The sequence below is a fragment of the Apium graveolens genome, chromosome 3 (assembly GCF_009905375.1).
Source record: "Apium graveolens cultivar Ventura chromosome 3, ASM990537v1, whole genome shotgun sequence".
Classification (NCBI taxonomy): domain Eukaryota; kingdom Viridiplantae; phylum Streptophyta; class Magnoliopsida; order Apiales; family Apiaceae; genus Apium; species Apium graveolens.
Genome location: NC_133649.1, coordinates 195,484,505 through 195,506,692, shown reverse-complemented (window position 1 = coordinate 195,506,692; position 22,188 = coordinate 195,484,505).

The window sequence follows — 22,188 nt, the reverse complement described above, 5'->3', positions numbered from 1 at the left end:
TGTATAAGCTGAGAAGAACAACCCTTCCAAAAGAGGAGGTATTGCCAAATGACTATCTATCTGTGTGATAGAAGCCTAGTAGGATACCAGATGTTGTTTAATTGCTTGTCAAGTACTAAAGGCTGGCCACCTTCTGTACTAACTATGCAATGTAACAAGTGTTCATGATCATAGTGATCTCTCAACGAATTCCTTTACTTCTATATGATTGATCAAATTTTGGAAAATGGAAACAGCTGAAAAAGGAGTAGTAAAGTTATGGTGGTATTCAGAATGGAAACACATTCGTGATACTAAGGTTGACGTGGTTATTAAAAGGTTATAGAACACTAACAAGCAAAAGTATAACCAGTATAATATTAGGAACGGAAGGTAGTAGCGATTACGAACTGGAAAAGAATGGGTATTAAGAAGCAAAAGCTCTAATGCTAAAAGCTATAATGAGAGTCTATGCAATAGACTTGAAAGAATTTGGAATGATCACTTAACACGGATTGAGTTTTCTTACGACAATAGATCATATGTCAGTATTGAGATATCGCCTTATGAGATCCTTGAGGGAAGACAATGTCGATCTCCCTTATGTTAGGATGAAGTTGTAGAGCGCAAGATGCTCGGACCCGTAGTAGTCCAAAGGACCAGGGATATAATAGATCTAATCAGAGGACGGCTGGTAGTAACCCACGATGGACATAAGAGGTATGCTGATTTGACTCGAAAGGACAAAGAGTATGAAATAGGGGACCTAGTAATGTTATAGGTATCCCTTGGAAAGGATTGATGAGGTTCGGAAAGAAAGGAAAGCTAAGTCCACAAATTGTTGGACCCTTGGATATATTAAGATGTATTAGGAAGTTAGAATATGAGCTAGCCCTACCCCCGAACATGTAGCAAGTCATAACGTGTTCCACGTATCAATGTTAAGGAAGTATAATTCAGATGCCAGACAAATAGGGGCATATGAGCGCATAGGCATACAACCAGACGTAACCTATATGGAGCAACCAGAAAGGGTTATAGATCGGAAAGGAACAAGTGCTTAAGAGAAGGGTTATCAAACTAGGCAGAGTTTGGTGGTAGGACCACAATATGGGAAAATTTACTCGAGAGTTAGAAAGTTCAATGCTAAGAGAGTATCCCTATTCATTTTCTATCTGATTCCGGGACGGAATCCTTTTAAGGAGGGGAGACTGTAATAACCCCAATTTTTGGAATTTTTGAAACCCTTATGAATAGTGTTATGCTGAATAAGAAACCTTTTCATGCCACACTATGTAGGGGTTCTTTTATTGATCTTCTGGGATTTTATTAGTACTCTATATGGTATATAAGTGTATGTAAAGATCGTCAGAATCCAATTCCGAACACTTTGATTTTTCCCGGAAATCCACTAGATACGGAAAGAATTGAGTATAAGGTAACAGGATAAAAAGGATTTAAATTAAAGGATTTTAAGAGAGGATCATAAAAGGATTATAATGTATTGAGAGAGGTTAAGGAAACCCCAGTAATAAGATCCCGGGTATGATCCCTTAAACGATAAACGAAAACGAAAGTTAAGCGAACCGTATAACAGATCAGCGGTCATTAGACAAACAATTAGGAAGTTAATCATAGAGGTTAGGGATGATGAGGTCATCCAACCAATAAGGAGAGGGCAAGTAAGAGATGATGACACAATAAGGTGATGCAAGCATGACATAGGGAAGGAGGAGGTGTGGTTGGTTTATAACCACACAAATATAAGGTTAATAAGGTAATTAACCAAAAAATCAAAACAAAACCAACCAAGCTAAGCTAAACAAATCACAAACACAAAAATCTCTCTTTCTTCCAAGCTTGCTCTCGGCTTTTCCCCATTTTCAAGAAGAAGAATTTCAAAATTCAAGTTCCAAGCTTCCTTAATTGGTAAGTTAATTATCTAGTACTCCTTATGCATAGATATAGCTATCCCATGAGTTTAAGCTTCAAATTCCTTCACAATCTCTTCCAATAATTCAAGGAAGAAGATGGTGAATAGTAACTTTCAAAAAAATAACTTTAGTTTTCTTGAATTTTATGAAAGTTTAAGGTTATACAAGCAAGGATCAAGGTTCTTTAGGCATTCAAAGCTCTTGTGTTGTGTTAAGAAGCTTCAAGAAGGTATAAACTCCAAACCCTAGCTTTAGTTTTGAGTATTTAGGAATGGTTATGATTGATATAGTATATGTAAAGCATGAAGCTTGTTTGTTTAGAGTTTGGGTTGGAGTGGTAGTGAAATGAATGTTGAATCTTGTTGATTTATTAAAGGAATTAAGTATAGTTTAAATTCATGATGAGAATAATATAAATTGGAAGAACTTGAGGTGTTGGGACTGTTGTAGTGTGTTTTGGAGGGATGTTGGTTGTATGAATGAATTGGGATTGATTGGTGGTCGATTTGAGATGGTATAAAATTGGGAAATCGCGTAAACATAGCCGTCGTAATGTCCAATTTACTTTAGACTGCTTTTGTTCATAACATTAGGACCCGAGAACTCCCTGCTAGGTATTGACCATTGCCATATTTAGATAGTTCATGTTATGAGCTTCGTTTTGATATGTGGTTCGTTTGATTCCGATGTACGGTTTTGGAGAAACGACCGTTTTAAGTAACGGCGTTTCGCGAACGAACCATTACCCCTCGCCTTACTTTGAAACATTGGTTAAAGACCATAAATGACTAATTGGAGTATGAAACATTTATGTAAAGTGTAATAGTCAGTTGTTAAGGCACTCGCGAAAGAGTCGCCTTAAAACTCTTAATGGTTAATTTATTAAAAATGGTGGAGCCGAGGGTACTCGAGCGACTTAAGTGAAGCGTTAAGCGCAAAGCGAGCATTAGAGTCTAGAGTGGTTACAGTATATAAGCGACTTTGGTTGAATTGTGACTTATATGTTGTTTATAGGTTTCCAGACTCGTCCCAGGCCTTTTATTACCCCCAGTCACTCAGGCAAGTTTTCTACCCGTATAACTGTTGTTGTGATGTATATGTGTATATGCATGATCTTGTGATAAATGCATATTTGTTATTAGCAAATTCTTGCGATATATTGTAGCATGTGATATGGTAAATATGCATGCATGTTCCGTATTCTTGATTTATATATCTGTTGGTTCAAATGCTTATTAGTTGCATAATACCTATGCTAGAGATAAGCGGTATTTGAGTTTACCCTTAGTATAGGGGATCAAAAGGTGAACTTTTTCTAAAACGGGGAGGCGAGGCTCCCGAGTATTATATATATATATATATGAATAGTTTTTAATACTATTAATCAAATAAGGTTTATTCGATAACTTTATATTATTTAATGAATATTACTTGAATATTCATTCGAGGACTTATGACTCCTTTTATTTTATTTAATGAATATTATTTCGAATATTCATTCGAGGGCTTATGACTCAGTTTATATTATCTAATGAATATTACTTGAATATTCATTCGAGGACTTATGACTCCTTTTATTTTATTTAATGAATATTATTTCGAATATTCATTCGAGGGCTTATGACTCAGTTTATATTATCTAATGAATATTACTTGAATATTCATTCGAGGACTTATGACTCCTTTTTTTTTAATTTAATGAATATTATTTCGAATATTCATTCGAGGGCTTATGACTCAGTTTATATTATCTAATGAATATTATTTGAATATTCATTTGAGGATCTATGACTCCGATTATTTACTAAGTAATATTCTTTATTTTATTAAAGAATAATGTTTCGATAATCAAACTTATTTTTGATTATTCAAATGAAGATAGTACTTTCGTATAAGTATATCTTTGGTTATTTAATAACCATTTCAAGTATGAGTTTAACACTTCTACTTCGATTATTTTATAGAGATTATCCTTTTTGGGAATATTATTATTTAAATAATAATATTCAGATATTTTCTAATATATTGGGACTGATTTATTTTAATAAATCAGTAGTACTCCAAACATTCTTAAAAATGTTTTCGAGTCTTCAAAATGACTTTTAAAGTTTAGAGCGGATCCCAAAACTCGTTTTCAAATTTAAGATCTTCCTTTTAAAGGGGACTTGAATACTCGTTCAAAAATCTAAAGGATCCGGCTCTGTGGTGTATTTTATATTCGCAACGAGGTTGCTGTTTTGATAAATGAATTGATTACTTACCCAACGTTCGGGAAGTAAGTCCATCTATTTGAGTCGGCATAAGCAACATGGGCTCAGTGGGCGTCCATGAAAGTGTAAGTGGCTCAGTGGGAGTCCATCAAATGCGTAAGTGGCTGAGTGGCAGTCCAGCATAAGGTCCTATTGCGGCCAGGGTGATGACTAGTGGGGAATTCGTCCATCTACTAGTAGAAAAGGTTACTTATTGGTATCTTTGCCTGATCAGCAAGATATCGGGTTTATGCCAAAATTCTTTCCTTCCCAAATTTATGGAATATTGCAACTCTGTTCATACTTTACATGACAGAGGTTTTCAGGAAATGTATGGGAGATATATATATGAATATATTTATATATCGGGACTTAATGAAGCATCTCATAACTTCATTATTTATAGTGATATTTCAAGGATTGAATCTATTCAAGTCTTATCTTCTAGTCTCATCTGGGTGATGAACTTTTGAAACTGATTATAACTTGAACGGTGGTAGTTCAAGTAGTATTCGGATATAAGTATATTAGAGTATCTTGTAACTTCATCTTTTAAACTTATATCTAGTAAATGATTATCTTGTGCATGTCAAAGATTTTCGGAAAAACATTGAGACAAGGTTAGATATATGAGATCACCTTGCAACGATATTTTTATACAGTTATAAACTGGAACTCTGTGTATATCATACACGTCAGAGGATTTCAAAGATTGTGAAAAGTATATGTGTACAAATACTGAATATTATGCGACTTCATTGCATTAAGATATCAAACTTGGTTCATTTCTTTTGACCAAGACTTTCATGAGTACTATGAGAAGGCTCATATATTGTTAATCATTATACATATTATTTTGGCGGGCTTGCTGCTCACCCTTGCTTTCTTCTTTCATCACACAACAACAGATAGAAAAGATGAACAGGACCAAGCTCCCGATTTGTAAGCGATTAGGAAATGTTCCGCAGTTTCCTATAGGCGTTGATGTCGCTGTAGCTGAGGTAGGAACTACCAATAGGCTTGGCTTTCAACTTTTGATGTACCAGACTTATGTATCTTTATCAATTGTAATAATGGCAAATAAATGTAAATTTATTCAGAAACCCTTTTAAGGTGTATTGGCATATAATTGTGGAATAAAACGACTTGTGATTATTTTTGGATATTCATCTCTAAGACTATAACCTGTGGTGTGTGTGTTTATTGTGGGGTCACAGTACAGAGTAGTTGATTATTTATTAAGATTGGGTGTTATTAAGGGAAATGGAACTCGTGACAACCCGGATCCCCGACCCCGGATTTGGGGGTGTTACAAACCACCTTCCAAGAGCTTTTTCTTTGCTTCCTCGAATTTCGCAGCTAAACAGCGGAAGCTAATCCTCACTAGATGTTAAATTTCAAAACAGGCAAGTATGAGCGAAAGAAATGCTCAGCAAGATCATTATAGCGAATATAGGGTCATTTTGATATAAAACCGACATCTGCATTAGAGCAGAACATTTAAAATTATAATTGCCGAATCATAAAATTTTAGTTGAGGAATCCCAGAATTAATTCCTTAATTATATTCAAAACTATTTTGATATTTTTGAGCAAAATGCTTCAGCAATACTTTGAATCTTGACGAGAATCAAACTCGTAAAACAGTGTTTACGGAAATATCGTAAACAATAATAGCAAGAAACAATGATTATGGATTGAATCATAAACTTTACTCAAAACCGAACTCTTCAAATTAATACTTATTTTGCTGTCATATCAAATTAGATATCAATACGAACTTTGATGCTCACAACACCCATACTGAAGTCAACATCAATCATTTATACTAATACCACCTTTGATATTTAACAACAACGTAAGTATCAGCATAAATCAGAATCTGAATGAAAACTGCATTTCACCATTATTTCAAAACAGAAACAGTTGATAAATCATTTATTCTATGAATATCAAATAATGATATGATAATTTAGATTAGGATCATTCTCCAACGGACGTACTATCACATGCTGATCAGCCCGTGTGATAGCACAAGGTCATAATTCATAGAAGCGTGACCCCAAAAACACGAGTACTCAAACAAAAGGCAATATACCTGCCTGTGGAAAAAATTGTGTCATAATATTCCATATGGCACTTAGAAATAGCCCTCCGCTGGACTGTCCGTCCCGGTCACTTACGCAATTATGATTCAATCTTAAAACCTTTTATTCAAATGGGGTTATAATAATCGACACCCGAAATAATTTTATTCCCCCAATTCTTGGGTAGGAATATTCGCAACCAAATCACTTTTCTCAAAATCCAAAACATTTATAAATTCGATAATTGGATAAGTAAAATCACTTGACTATTCTGAACATAGAATAACATATGAGTATTTGCATAAACAGAATTATTTAATTCAGCGATATGTAAAACATTTATCTATTCCGAACTGAGAATAAGAAAAGTAATACTTGCATAAGAAGATTTAAAATAAATATCACTTGAACAATAAGTGATGATTGGGATACTTGCCTTTGGGTTTTTAGCAGTTAGTCACACTCGTATAAACGCAATTATCTCAGTCTGGCATCTCAATGCATCACTGCTTTTACTTCGCTAAATCTCTGATCTGCTGCTCATGCAGTTGCTGCACTCCAATATTCCATACCATACAACTCTAGTCTTCATCCATTTCATCTGATCCTGATCGTCTTGAAAGACTCGCATCTATAATTAAAAGATACACTTTAATCGTCTAAACGATAATCACTCGACGAACTGCGCGTCAATACCTTATCGTATACCCATACGATAGCCCACACATAACTCTAATAATCAAACACATAACTCTTGACCCACGTACACACGTAATTCATATAACACGTAATCACATAATTCATGTATCACATAATTCATATAACACAGGACTCGATTCGTCAAAAGGGTCGACTCTGTTCAGAAATCGGGTCAAAAATATAATTTATCGATCAATAATTGACTCAGAATGACTTGTAAAACAAGCGAACTTTCGAAACAAAAGGATTTGGGTCTCGAAAGTATTTTTAATGAAAGCGGAATATTTTTCTGAGTCTATACGCATTCGTTTCGTATTAAACGGACGAACGGTTGATTTAATATGAATTTTTGAACATTTTTCGGACTTAAAACGGGTCTCTGAATCATTCAATAATTAAATAATAGGGCTCGAACACCCGAATTTGTCTTTAAAATAATTTAATAATAATTATGGAGCCTAGAAAATAAGTTAAAATAATATTTTAAAGTTCAAACTATTTTTCGGAATTTTTAAATCAAGAATATATAATTAAATCTAATTAAATAATTAATTAAAATTAATTAATAACTAATTAAATTAATTAATCAATTAATATTTAAATTAAATAATTAATTATCAAATAAAATTAATTAACTAAATAATTTGGATTTATTTTTGAATTAAAAATAAATTTTCAGAATTAAAAATAATGATTTTCAAAATAAAAATGAATTTTTAGAATAAAAGAAACTGAATTTTGATTTAAAATAAAATAGAAATTGCAGAAACATGTTTTTGATTTTGGAATAGGAGAAAACAGGATCTAAACCGGGTCGGCTGTGGTTGCAAAATGGGTCGTGGCCGGGTTAACCGGGTCACCAAGTATGACCCCGACCCGCCAGATAATTCTGCAGATTCCGGCGAGGGGAATTCCCGGCGAGGCCCCGATTTCAACATAGACAAGGTTATTTGATTCAATTTTTATGGGGTTTTCATTCTAATTTCCCCCAGGAACTCGAATCAGCCTACCAACATCACAAACGATGCCTGGAATTCAAGGTTCGATCAAATCGATCAAGAACTCCGGTGAGCTCGACATTTTCCGATTAGCTTACTACAGGCACCCTCCATTCATCACACACATATCCATTGATTCGGTTTTCAACGATCTACAAGTCTATGCCATCAATTTCAAGTAATAACCCCAAGAACAGAAATACCCAAAATCAATTAAGAACATTCAAACTCTATAAACCCTATTTTTTTTTGAATTCGAGAATGAAACTCAAACTTTTAAATGTTCTTGAACTCCAAATTCATCATATAATATACCAAAATGACTGTAATAAACCCAAAATTTTGGACTTTCTGTAACCCTTATGAATAGTGATTTTGCTGATTATGCTGAATAAGAAAACTTTTCATGCCACACTTTGAAGAGGTTCTTTTATTGTTATTCTGAGATCTTATTAGTACTCTATATGGTATATAAGTGTATGTAAACATCGTCAGAATCCAAATTCGAACACTTTGATTTTTCCCAAAAATCCACCAGATATCGAAAGAATTGAGTATAAGGTAACATGATTAAAAGGATTTAAATTCAAGGATTATAAGAGAGGATCATAAAAGGAATATAATATATTGAGAAAGGTTTAGGGGAACCCAAGTAATAAGATCCCGGATATGATCCCTCAAACGATTAGCAAGAACAAACGATAAACGAGTCGTAAAACAATTAAATGACAAGTAATGCAAGAGAGATTAGTTCAAGGATTATGGATGATAATCAAGCAATTAAGAAAGGATTAGCATAAGAAGATGCTTCCACACCAAGTGATGACAAGTGGCAAAAGATGAAGTCACTAGGATGATGTCATGCTTAGTCATACTCCACTCACTTTAATCAACCAACAAATCATCCAAATATCCCATTCACTTTATTTTTCCACCACAAATACATTCAACAAATAACAAACCCTTCCAAGAACATTGCACTTAGCTTCTTCACTATTTTCAAGAAGAAAAATTCCAAAAATCAAGATCCAAGCTTTGTTAATTTGCAAGGTAATTACCCAAGGTCCCTTATGATTATATAAGCATATCCTAGGAGTTTAAGCTTCTATTTCTTCATGAATCTCTTCCAATAAATCAAGGAAGAAGATGATGAATAGTGTTTTCAAGATTTCTAACTTTATTTTCTTTGATTTCCTTTAAGATCCAAGCATTCCTAAGCTATCTCAAGGCTTCTTAAGGCTTCCTAGCTACTCTATTCAATCCAAAGAAGGTATAACCCCTCCAAACCCTAACTTAACTTTGAGTATTAGGTTTTGTTTTGTTTGTTATAGTTCATGAGAGCATGATTCTTGTATGTTTAGAGTTTGGTTGGAATTATAATGATTTTGGGTTATAAATCTTGGTTGTTCGTTGATGAACCTTAAGTATAGTTAGTAGCTCTTGTTTGAGATTGAATAAGTTGGAAAAATCATGAGGTTATGGACTGAGTTAGTAAGGTTTGGATGAAGTTTGGTGGTATTGGTGGTATGGGTTGATTTGTGGTTGATTTGTGGTTGATTTGAGTAGTTTAAACTTTGGTAATCGCGTAAACATAGCCGTCGTAATGCCCGATTTACCTTAGACTGTTTTGTGCTTAACTTTTCCACCAGAACACTCACTTACATGAACTTACCATTGCCATTATTAGATATTTCATGTTACAAGCTTCGTTTTGATATGTGGTTCGCTTGAATCCGATGTACGGTTTAGGAGAAACGACCGTTTTAAGTAACGGCATTTCGCGAACGGACCATTACCCCTCGCCTTACTTTGAAACCTTGGTGAAGGCCCCTAAAAGACTAATTGGATTTTGAAACAATTATGTAATGTGGATTAGCAAGTTGGTAAAGTACTCGCGAAATAATCACCTCAAAATTCTTAATGGTTAATTTATTAAAAATGGTGGAGCCGAGGGTACTCGAGCGACTTAAGTGAATCGTTAAGCGCAAAAGCGAGCGTTAGAGTCTAGTTGGTTAAAGTGTACATTCTTAAGCGACTTTGGTTTAATTCCAACTTATATGTTGTTTATAGGTTACCAGGCTCGACCCAGGCCTTTTACCACCCCCAGTCGCTCAGGCAAGTTTTCTACCCGTTATACTGTTGTTGTGATGTATATATGTATATGCATTATCTTGTGATAAGTGCATGATTATTATTAGCAAAATCTTGCGATATATTGGAGCATGCTGATATGGTATATATGCATGCCTGTTTCGTAATCTTGATATCTAATTATTGATTCAAATGCTTATAAGTTGCATAATACCTATGCTAGAGATAAGCAGCAACAAAAAGTAGTTGCGTATACCCTTAGTATAGGGGACCCAAATGTGAACATTTTCTAAACCGGGAGTCGATGTTCCCGAGTGTATATATATATTTATATATATATATATTGATATAGTTTTCAAAACTATTAATCGAATAAGGTTATTCGATAGCTTTATTTTATTTAATGAATATTATTTTGAATATTCATTCGAGGACTTATGACGCCGCTTTATTTTATTTAATGAATATTATTTTAAATATTCATTCGAGGACTTAGGACACCGCTTATTTTACTTAATGAATATTATTTTGAATATTCATTCGAGGGCTTATGACTCCGCTTCTTTTATTAAATAATATTCTTTATTGTATTAAAGAATAATGTTTCGATAATCAAACTTACTTTCGATTATTCAAATAAAGATCGTACTTTCGTATAAGTATATCTTTGGTTATTTATTATTCATTTCAAGTATGAGTTTTAAAACTCCTACTTCAATTATTTTTATAAAGATTATCCTTATGGGAATATTATTTAAATAATAATATTCAGATATTTTAATATATATCGGCACTGATTTATTTTATTAAATCAGCATTACTCCAAACATTCTTAAAAATGTTTTCGAGTCTTCAAATTTAAGAGTCAGAGCGGATCCCAAAACTCAGAGCGGATCCCAAAACTCGTTTTCAAATTTAAGATCTTCCTTTCGAAGGGGATTTAAATACTCGCTTAAAAATTTTAGGGATCTAGCTCCGTGATGTATTTTTATATTCGCAACAAGGTTGCTGTTTTGATAAAAAGGGTTTTTGATTACTTACCCAACACTCGGGAAGTAAAATTCTTGGAATGAGTTTAATCCATTAACAGGCATCGCCTGGGAAATATCGGTGAGCTTTCCTTTCCAACTAGATATGACTTCTTGGTGGAGCCGTATCAACAAGTTTCTACTTGGAGAATGGGGGGACGAGCTTTACGTTTCAGAGTCATTGATTTCATCTAAACTAGGAGTAACGTAAGTGGTCGAGTGGCGCCGGCCCATGCTTATTTTATTGGCCCAAATGGCCTGGAAGTTCCACTAAGACGGTCCATTCCTTAGGAGTCCAGGGTTCGGTTGACAAGTAAATCCGACTGTTCTCCTCTACATGTAGAAAATGGTGGGGTTGCACTACTGCGACTGATCATCGTAAGTGGTCTTCCTGGTGCGGCAAACTCCCGTAATGAGTTCATCATCCAGTTTGGATATTTCTGCAACACTACCCGGAGCATTCGATCAAAAGGCTACGGATGGGTGATTGCTGAAACATTGACAGGGTCAAACAGTTATGATGATGTTTCCCTCAAATGAAGTATCTCGTAACTTCATTTCTTTTAAACAACATTTCAAAGATTGAATCTATTCAAGTCCTATCTTATAGTCTCATCTATGTGATGAACTTTTGAAACTAATTATAACTTGAACGGTGGTAGTTCAAGTAGTATTCGGAAAAGATATAAGTATATTGGAGTATCTTTTAACTTCATCTTTTAAACTTATATCTAGTAAATGATTATCTTATGCATGTCAAAGATTTTCAGAAAAACGTAGAGACAAGGTTAGATATATGAGATCACCTTGCAACGATATTTTTATACAATTATAAACTGGAACTCTGTGTATATTATACATGTCAGAGAATTTCAAAGATTGTGAAAAGTATATATGTATATATATACTGAATATTTTGCGACTTGGTCACGTTAAGATATCAACTTGGTTCATTTCTTCTTGACCAAGACTTTCATGAGTACTATGAGAATGCTCTTATACTGTTAATTATTATACATATTATTTCGGTGGGCTTGTTGCTCACCTTTGCTTTCTTCTTTCATCACACAACAACAGATAGAAAAGATGAACAGGACCAAGCTTCCAATTCGCAAGCTGTTAGGAAACGTTCCGCAGTTTTCTGGAAGCGTTGATGCCGCCGTAGCTGAGGTAGGAACTACTAATAGGCTAGGTTTTCAACTATTGATGAACCAGACTTATGTATATTATGAATTGTAATAATGGTAAAGAATATGTAAATTATTTAGAAACCCTTTTGAGGGAAATGGTTTATAATTGTGGAGTAAAATGACTTGTGTTATTTTTGGTATTCATCTCTGAGACTATAACTTGTGGTGTGTGTGTGTATATTGTGGGGTCACAGTACGCAGCAGTTGGTTGATTGTTAAGGTTAAGTATTATTAAGGGAAATGTAACTCGTGACAACCCGAATCCCCGACCCCGGATTTGGGGGTGTTACAGAAATGGTATCAGAGCCAAGCGTTATAAACCTCAGAGATGATGCGTCGTTAAAATGATAAGTTCACTAAGATAATAAGAACTCTTGCCAAGTTCATAGTCGGACTATCTAACGTAGTACTGACAATTTATGGGAACCCCTATAAATATCATGATAGTAACATAGTTCATTCTCGTATAGGGCAGCGGGGCACCGAATCCTGAGGTTCATGAGCATCAGCATGAGGATGTTTTATTACATGTTGGAGATCAAATTGTGAATCTGATAGAGTACCCTAACGAGGGACCGGATGAGATTCATATTGAGAATGTTGCGGTTGAGGATGTTATCCCAGAAGGGATTGTTGTTGAGGAAGATCTCGTGGAGGATCCAGACGAGAATGAAGAGAGGACCGCTGAGGAATTGATGACCGTAGTCAGGGCGACTACCAGAGCTAGAATGGCCTCGAGGGTGGCACTAGAGGATGAAGAGTTACCAAGGGCACACGAGGAGAGTGAGGGCAGAAGGAGTGGGACCTTCCACAACATCAATTATACTAGTAGCAGACCCTCTCCCAGAGGTTCTGGTAGACATTCATGAGGTTCCACTAATTCATGTTCCCTCCCCTGTGCATAGCCCAGCACCTACTGAGGAAATGCCACCTTTATCTTCTGCACCATTGTCACCTGATACCGTGCTTGGTTTTCCATTTGGATCTCTTGAGTCTGCACCACCTGCACCCCATGGACTGCTAGATGCTACAACTCAGGCTTCTCTTATCGCCAATTATCATATGACTTTGGGTGGCCTTTCTGAGGCCCGTAATGTTAGGAATGATATGTTGGATCGACTTACTGCACCAAGGATGGAAGGCGGGGTACTTCCGGCAGGATTAGCTTATAGCATGGACAGGATTGAGGCTACCACCCGAATTACAGCTAGAGGCCATCTTGAGGGCCAGATTGATCCAGCTCTACTTGCGACTATCTTAGGCCTCATCACCGCCTTAATGGAGCAGGTTAGGGATGTTGTGCGTGCCCGCATTTCTTGATCCACAATAGTGTGCAGAGTCAGAGCGATCAGATAAGGATTTCATATAGCACCGCTTTTGGAGGATTAACCTAAGTTATGAATGATTAGTTTTAATGACTAGATGATTATCTGTGGTAGTACTTTTGGAATAGAAGCGATCAGGCCAAATGATGTAATTCTCTTTCATGTGTTCAGTTGTTGTACCCTCGAACATATGGTTATGTATATATTTGTTCCTTTCAGTTCAGATCAGTTTGTTTGTGATAAGTTCGTATTGTTAATTGCACTATTAACACTTAAGAGTGACATGAAGTTTATAGAACTTGAGAATTCATAATTTACGATCATGTAAGGACTGAACGAGGGAAAGAATTAAGCAAAGTAAGTAAGACAAATATAAAGAGATTCTCAGAATTTTTCCAAGCATTATGCCCCCACGAAGAATAAGATTTGGAGCAAATCTTGAATGTGATAATCAGGGAGGTCGCAATTAAGATATAAGGAACCCAGAACGTAATGAAGTGGAAAATGAGGATTTTAAAATATAAGATGACCCCGATTATGGGGAGCAGGAAGAAATATTTAGACTGAGAAAACAGAACTCGAGCAAGGAAGGGAGCACCAAGACGGTACTCCTATGAGGCAATTCATGGACTTGCCTAAACAAAACTAATACTTTTATTCCCAAACACCACCCTGAGGAAACAATGTGGTAGGAAATTCTTCCAGGACCTTTAAATCGCTAAGCTCTCAGAGTTCCAAGGAACAAGCTGACCCAGTTGAGACAAGATCCTAGCTAAAGGAAATAGAGGAATGATTTTATATTCTAAATGATTGATGAAGCGCAAAAGACTGTTTTTGTCACTTACCTTCCTATGGGAGAGACCACCCGTTGGTGAAAGGCCAAGAAAGGCACGGAGCCAGAGGTTATAATAAACTGATTAAAGTTCAGACAATTGTTTTCGGGAAAGTACTTCCCAAGGTTATGGAGGTAGTGTAAAAGCTTTAGAGCCAGAACAAAAGCGGACGAGTATGATGAATTATGAATCTAAGTTGTGAAAGTTGTCAAGATTCGTTCTAAGGACACGAATCCAGAATGACGGGATGTTTGAAATCAATGCTTATGTTGTGTTGGTTCATGTAATGGTTGTAATAGAAACGAAAATAAAAGACTGAAAAGAAAAGGAGTATAAAGGGATATAAAGGAAATAGAGTTGAGAAGTGATAAGGGAGTTAGGTATGGGAAACCCTAAGAAACCCTTGCAATAAATATAGAGAAGTGTATCATCATCAGCGCGATGGTGACTGATCATGAAGGCGTAAGCGATATGTATAGTTAATTCCCTTGAAGTTGACAGTATTTGATGAAACTTTGAGATAGATCGATTGATTAATAAGGAAACACGGATGGACTGAGGAGACAAGAAAGTAAGAAATTAGGAAAATTGGATGAAGGAAGTGACCTTCAAGAATGTGAAGTGTAAGACCGGGGGCATGATACCCAAAAAGGGAGACGCCAGGTATGAAAGATATCCCAACATTGAGATGACTGTTGAGATAAACAACAAAAGTAAATAAGGATTTATTAAGAAGAAGTTCACGTTGAACACGACCAATATCTTCCAGGACATCCCTGTTGTCATTACCAAATTAGGAAAGAAAAGCGGGTAACCATTGTTATCTTTTGAAGGCCATATGTGTTGACCTCGGTTTGAATAAGGATGCTATTGTGAAATTGGTATAGACTATCTGGGTTGGAATGATTGAATAAGATAATCTATCAAGGATATATGACTTGATTTATCCATGGAAGGATGCAAGTACCTTTTTAAAGGTGGAATTAAGGATATAACTTCGTTAACTTGAGATAAACCCTAGGGGAATGCATAAAGGTTGGCATTTCACCCTTAATAGGGACAATATGAGTTTTGATAGTATGGAATGAAGGATTAAGGCAACAACAATCTTTAAAGATCAGTGGAGAAAGTTTTCATAACTCTATAGACAATGATTCTAGTATTAGTAGATGGTATCTTGATATGCCCTATACCTAGGGTGTACATGATGAAGGATTTAAGGATAAGCTTAGAGGTTTTACAAGGAGAAAGGTAATATTCAAAGTTCTCAAGAATAGAAATTTTGATAAAAAAAAATATGACGCAATAATAATAATACCAAGTGGGGCACATGTTAAACCATGAGAAAGTATAGATTGAACCCAATGAAGGTCAAGGATGGTGAAAACAAGAAGGACCCAAGATAAGAGACGTCCTAAGTATGATCGAGAGTCAGTCGTGACAATCTCTAAAGACCGAGGCAATAACTTATGGAAAAATGGTGATATTTTTTTTTCTCACCAGAGCTTAAGGAAGAGCATTTTCACACAAGCAGTCATTGGAAATGAGGTAGAAAATTTAGTTGGAGATCGTTCAAAAGACATTGATTATAAGGAACTATTACTATCAAGAAAGTCCAATGAGGTGGCCAACACTTTAAAGGTAAGAGGATAATTATAGGTGCTCGTGCCAGAGGAATACAGTGATGATGGTTGAAGCCGTGAAGGTTGTATTATGGTTTGGAAGATTGACATTCCTTCTGATGACTGTGCAATACCCAACCATAATAGTAGTTTGGTAAAGATTTAATTCATGTAATCGCCGTGAACAGGCTATCTATCTTAGAAGGTCCTATCTTGAGAATAATCCAGGACCATGTTTCAAAAAGGACTAAATGAACCTTTGAGTTAAGTCTTCTATTGAAGGCATATGATTAAGAATGGTATTAACCTGCTATCGTTGCTTTGATTGAAACTCTTCTGCAATTTTATCTGCTTCATGTCATGAAAGTACGTTAGGATCTGGAGTGTTCTTCATGAATTATGAAAGGTGATTATGTATAGGCTCGAGCAAGAGTATGGGTCCATAGAATGATGGACAGAATATCAAAAATATTTAGGCATGTGAAATACGATGCTATAATACCTGATGTTGATATATATACGTATATGTTTTGTTCTCCTATGACAAACCTCTATAGTTCAGAGGTAGATTCCAAGCCAGATATTTTATGGCAGTATATTTTATATATATACAATTCTCTTCAATTCATTCTTTTCTCTCCTTTTCATTTTGTATAAGCTGAGAAGAACAACCCTTCCAGAAGGGGAGGTATTGCCGAATGACTATCTATCTGTGTGATAGAAGCCTAGTAGGATACCACATGTTGTTTAATTGCTTGTCAAGTACTAAAGGTTGGCCACCTTCTGTACTAACTATGCGATATAACAAGTGTTCATGATCATAGTGATCTCTCAATAAATTCTTTTACTTCTATATGAAGGACCAAGCTTTTGAAGATAGAAGCAGCTAGAAAGGAGTAGTACCAGTGTAGTGGTATTCCGATTCTAACGTGTTTGTGATACTAAGGTTGACGCGATTATTAAAAGGTTATAGAACGCTAACGAGCAAAAGTGTAATCCGTATAAAATTTGGTACGGAAGATAGTAATGATTACGAACAAGAAAAGAAGGAGTATTGAGAAGCAAAAGCTATAGTGCTAGAAGCTATGATGAGAGTCTGTGCAATAGACTTGAAAGAATTTGGAATGATCATTTATCACGAATTGAATTTTCTTATGACAATAAATCATATGTCATTATCCAGATGCCGCCTTATGAGATCCTTGAGGGAAGACAATGTCGATCTCCCTTATGTTAGGATGAAGTTGTAGAGCGCAAGATGCTCGGACCAGCAGTGGTCCAAAGGACCAAGGATATAATAGATCTAATCAGAGGACAGCTGGTAGTAGCCCAAGATGGACATAAGAAGTATGTTGATTTAACGCGAAAGGACAAAGAATAGGAAGTAGGGGACCTAGTGTTGTTATAGGTACTCCCTTGGAAAGGATGGATGAGGTTCGGAGAGAAAGGAAAGCTAAGCCCACAAATTGTTGGACCCTTGGAGATATTAAGACATATTGGGAAGTTAGAATGTGAGCTAGCCCTACCCCCAGACCTGTAACAAGTTCATAACGTGTTCCACGTATCAATGTTAAGGAAGTGTAATCCGGATGCCAGACAAATAGGGGCATATGAGCGCATAGGCATGCAACCAAACGTAACCTATATGGAGCAACCACGAAGGGTTATAGATCGAAAAGGAATAAGTGGCTAGGAGAAAGGAACAAATGCTAGTCAAGATTTTGTGGTGGAACCACAATGTGGGAAAATTGACTTGAGAGTTAGAAGGCACAATGCTAGAAAAGCATCCCCAATTGTTTTCTATCTGATTCCGGGACGGAATCCTTTTAAGGAGGGGAGACTGTAATAACCCCAAAATTTTGGACTTTTTGTAACCCTTATGAATAGTGATTTTGCTGATTTTGCTGAATAAGAAAACTTTTCATGCCACACTTTGTAGAGGTTCTTTTATTGTTATTCTGAGATCTTATTAGTACTATATATGGTATATAAGTGTATGTAAACATCGTCAGAATCCAAATTCGAACACTTTGATTTTTCCCAAAAATCCACCAGATATCGAAAGAATTGAGTATAAGGTAACATGATTAAAAGGATTTAAATTCAAGGATTATAAGAGAGGATCATAAAAGGAATATAATATATTGAGAAAGGTTTAGGGGAACCCAAGTAATAAGATCCCGGATATGATCCCTCAAAAGATTAGCAAGAACAAATGATAAACGAGTCGTAAAACAATTAAACGACAAGTAATGCAAGAGAGATTAGTTCAAGGATTATGGATGATAATCAAGCAATTAAGCAAGGATTAGCATAAGAAGATGCTTCCACCACCAAGTGATGACAAGTGGCAAAAGATGAAGTCACTAGGATGATGTCATGCTTAGTTATACTCCACTCACTTTAATCAACCAACAGATCATCCAAATATCCCATTCACTTTATTTTTCCACCACAAATACATTCAACAAATAAAAAACCCTTCCAAGAACATTGCACTCGGCTTCTTCACTATTTTCAAGAAGAAAAATTCCAAAAATCAAGATCCAAGCTTTGTTAATTTGCAAGGTAATTACCCAAGGTCCCTTATGATTATATAAGCATATCCTAGGAGTTTAAGCTTCTATTTCTTCATGAATCTCTTCCAATAAATCAAGGAAGAAGATGATGAATAGTGTTTTCAAGATTTCTAACTTTATTTTCTTTGATTTCCTTTAAGATCCAAGCATTCCTAAGCTATCTCAAGGCTTTTTAAGGCTTCCTAGCTACTCTATTCAATCCAAGGAAGGTATAACCCCTCCAAACCCTAACTTAACTTTTAGTATTAGGTTTGGTTTTGTTTGTTATAGTTCATGAGAGCATGATTCTTGTATGTTTAGACTTTGGTTGGAATTATAATGATTTTGGGTTATAAATCTTGGTTGTTGGTTGATGAACCTTAAGTATAGTTAGTAGCTCTTATTTGAGATTGAATAAGTTGGAAAAATCATGAGGTTATGGACTGAGTTAGTAAGGTTTGGATGAAGTTTGGTGGTATTGGTGGTTATGGGTTGATTTGTGGTTGATTTGAGTAGTTTAAACTTTGGTAATCGCGTAAACATAGCCGTCGTAATGCCCGATTTACCTTAGACTGTTTGGTGCTCAACTTTTGCAGCAGAACACTCACTTCCATGAACTGACAATTTTCGTGATTAGATAGTTCATGTTACGAGCTTTGTTTTGATATGTGGTTCGCTTGAATCCGATGTACGGTTTAGGTGAAACGACCGTTTTAAGTAACGGCATTTCGCGAACGGACCATTACCCCTCGCCTTACTTTGAAACCTTGGTTAGGCCCCTAAAAGACTAATTGGATTTCGAAACAATTATGTAATGTGGATTAGGAAATTGTTAAAGTACTCGCGAAAGAATCGCCTTAAAATTCGTAATGGTTAATTTATTAAAAATGGTGGAGCCGAGGGTACTCGAGCGACTTAAGTGAATCGTTAAGCGCAAAAGCGAGCGTCAGAGTCTAGTTGGTTAAAGTGTAGATTCTTAAGCGACTTTGGTTTAATTCCAACTTATATGTTGTTTATAGGTTACCAGTCTCGTCCCAGGCCTTTTACCACCCCCAGTCGCTCAGGCAATTTTTTTACCCGTTATACTGTTGTTGTGATGTATATATGTATATGCATTATCTTGTGATAAGTGCATGATTATAATTAGCAAAATCTTGTGATATATTGGAGCATGCTGATATGGTATATATGCATGGCTGTTTCATAATCTTGATATCTAATTGTTGATTCAAATGCTTATAAGTTGCATAATACCTATGCTAGAGATAAGCAGTAGTTGCGTATACCCTTAGTATAGGGGACCCAAAGGTGAACATTTTCTAAACCGGGAGTCGATGTTCCCGAGTATATTATATATATATATATTTATATATATATATATATATATATATATTGATATAGTTTTCAAAACTATTAATCGAATAAGGTTATTCGATAGCTTTATTTTATTTAATGAATATTATTTTCAATATTCATTCGAGGACTTATGACTCCGCTTTATTTTATTTAATGAATATTATTTTGAATATTCATTCGAGGACTTATGACTCCGCTTATTTTACTTAATGAATATTATTTTGAATATTCATTCGAGGGCTTATGACTCCGCTTCTTTTATTAAATAATATTCTTTACTTTATTAAAGAATAATGTTTCGATAATCAAACTTACTTTCGTTTATTCAAATAAAGATCGTACTCATTTCAAGTATGAGTTTTAAAACTTCTACTTCAATTATTTTTATAAAGATTATCCTTATGGGAATATTATTTAAAATAATAATATTCAGATATTTTAATATATATCGGGACTGATTTATTTTATTAAATCAGTATTACTCCAAACATTCTTAAAAATGATTTCGAGTCTTCAAAATGATTTTAAAAGTCAGAGCGGATCCTAAAACTCGTTTTCAAATTTAAGATCTTCCTTTCGAAGGGGATTTAAATACTCGCTTAAAAATCTGAGGGATCCGGCTCCGTGATGTATTTTTATATTCGCAACAAGGTTGCTGTTTTGATAAAAAGGGTTTTTGATTACTTACCCAACACTCGGGAAGTAAAATTCTTGGAATGAGTTTAATCCATTAACAGGCATCGCCTGGAAAATATCGGTGAACTTTCCTTTCCAACTAGATATGACTTCTTGGTGGAGCCGTATCAACAAGTTTCTACTTGGGGAAAGGGGGGACGAGCTTTACGTTTCAGAGTCATGGATTTCATCTGAACTAGGAGTAGCGTAAGTGGTCGAGTGGCGCCGGCCCAGCCTTATTATATTGGCCCAAAAGGCCTGGAAGTTCCGCTAAGACGGTCCATTCCTTAGGAGTTCAGGGTTCGGTTGACAAGTAAATCCGACTGTTCTCCTCTACATGTAGAAAATGGTGGGGTTGCACTACTGCGACTGATCATCGTAAGTGGTCTTCCTGGCGCGGCAAACTCCCGTAATGAGTTCATCATCCAGTTTGGATATTTCTGCAACCCTACCCGGAGCATTCGATCAAAAGGCTACGGATGGGTGATTGCTGAAGCATTGACAGGGTCAAACAGTTATGATGATGTTTCCCTCAAATGAAGTATCTCGTAACTTCATTTCTTTTAAACAACATTTCAAAGATTGAATCTATTCAAGTCTTGTCTTGTAGTCTCATCTATGTGATGAACTTTTGAAACTAATTATAACTTGAACGGTGGTAGTTCAAGTAGTATTCGGAAAAGATATAAGTATATTGGAGTATCTTTTAACTTCATCTTTTAAACTTATATCTAGTAAATGATTATCTTATGGATGTCAAAGATTTTCAGAAAAACGTAGAGACAAGGTTAGATATATGAGATCACCTTGCAATGATATTTTTATACAGTTATAAACTGGAACTCTGTGTATATTATACATGTCAGAGGATTTCAAAGATTGTGAAAAGTATATATGTATATATATATTGAATATTTTGCGACTTGGTCGCGTTAAGATATCAATTTGGTTCATGTTTCTTGACCAAGACTTTCATGAGTACTATGAGAATGCTCATATACTGTTAATTATTATATATATTATTTTGGTGGGCTCGTTACTCACCTTTGCTTTCTTCTTTCATCACACAACAACAGATAGAAAAGATGAACAGGACCATGTTTCCAATTCGCAAGCTGTTAGGAAACGTTCCGCAGTTTTCTGGAAGCGTTGATGCCGCCGTAGCTGAGGTAGGAACTACCAATAGGCTAGGTTTTCAACTATTGATGAACCAGACTTATGTATATTATGAATTGTAATAATGGCAAAGAATATGTAAATTATTCAGAAACCCTTTTGAGGTGAAATGGTTTATAATTGTGGAGTAAAATGACTTGTGTTATTTTTGGTATTCATCTCTGAGACTATAACTTGTGGTGTGTGTGTATATTGTGGGGTCACAGTACGCAGCAGTTGGTTGATTGTTAAGGTTAGGTATTATTAAGGGAAATGGAACTCGTGGCAACCCGAATCCCTGACCCCGGATTTGGGGGTGTTACAGTGACCAGGAAGAAATTATCTACATGATTATGCCATCAAGTCCCACAAACAACATCAAGAACAAAATTCATATTTTAATCCATAT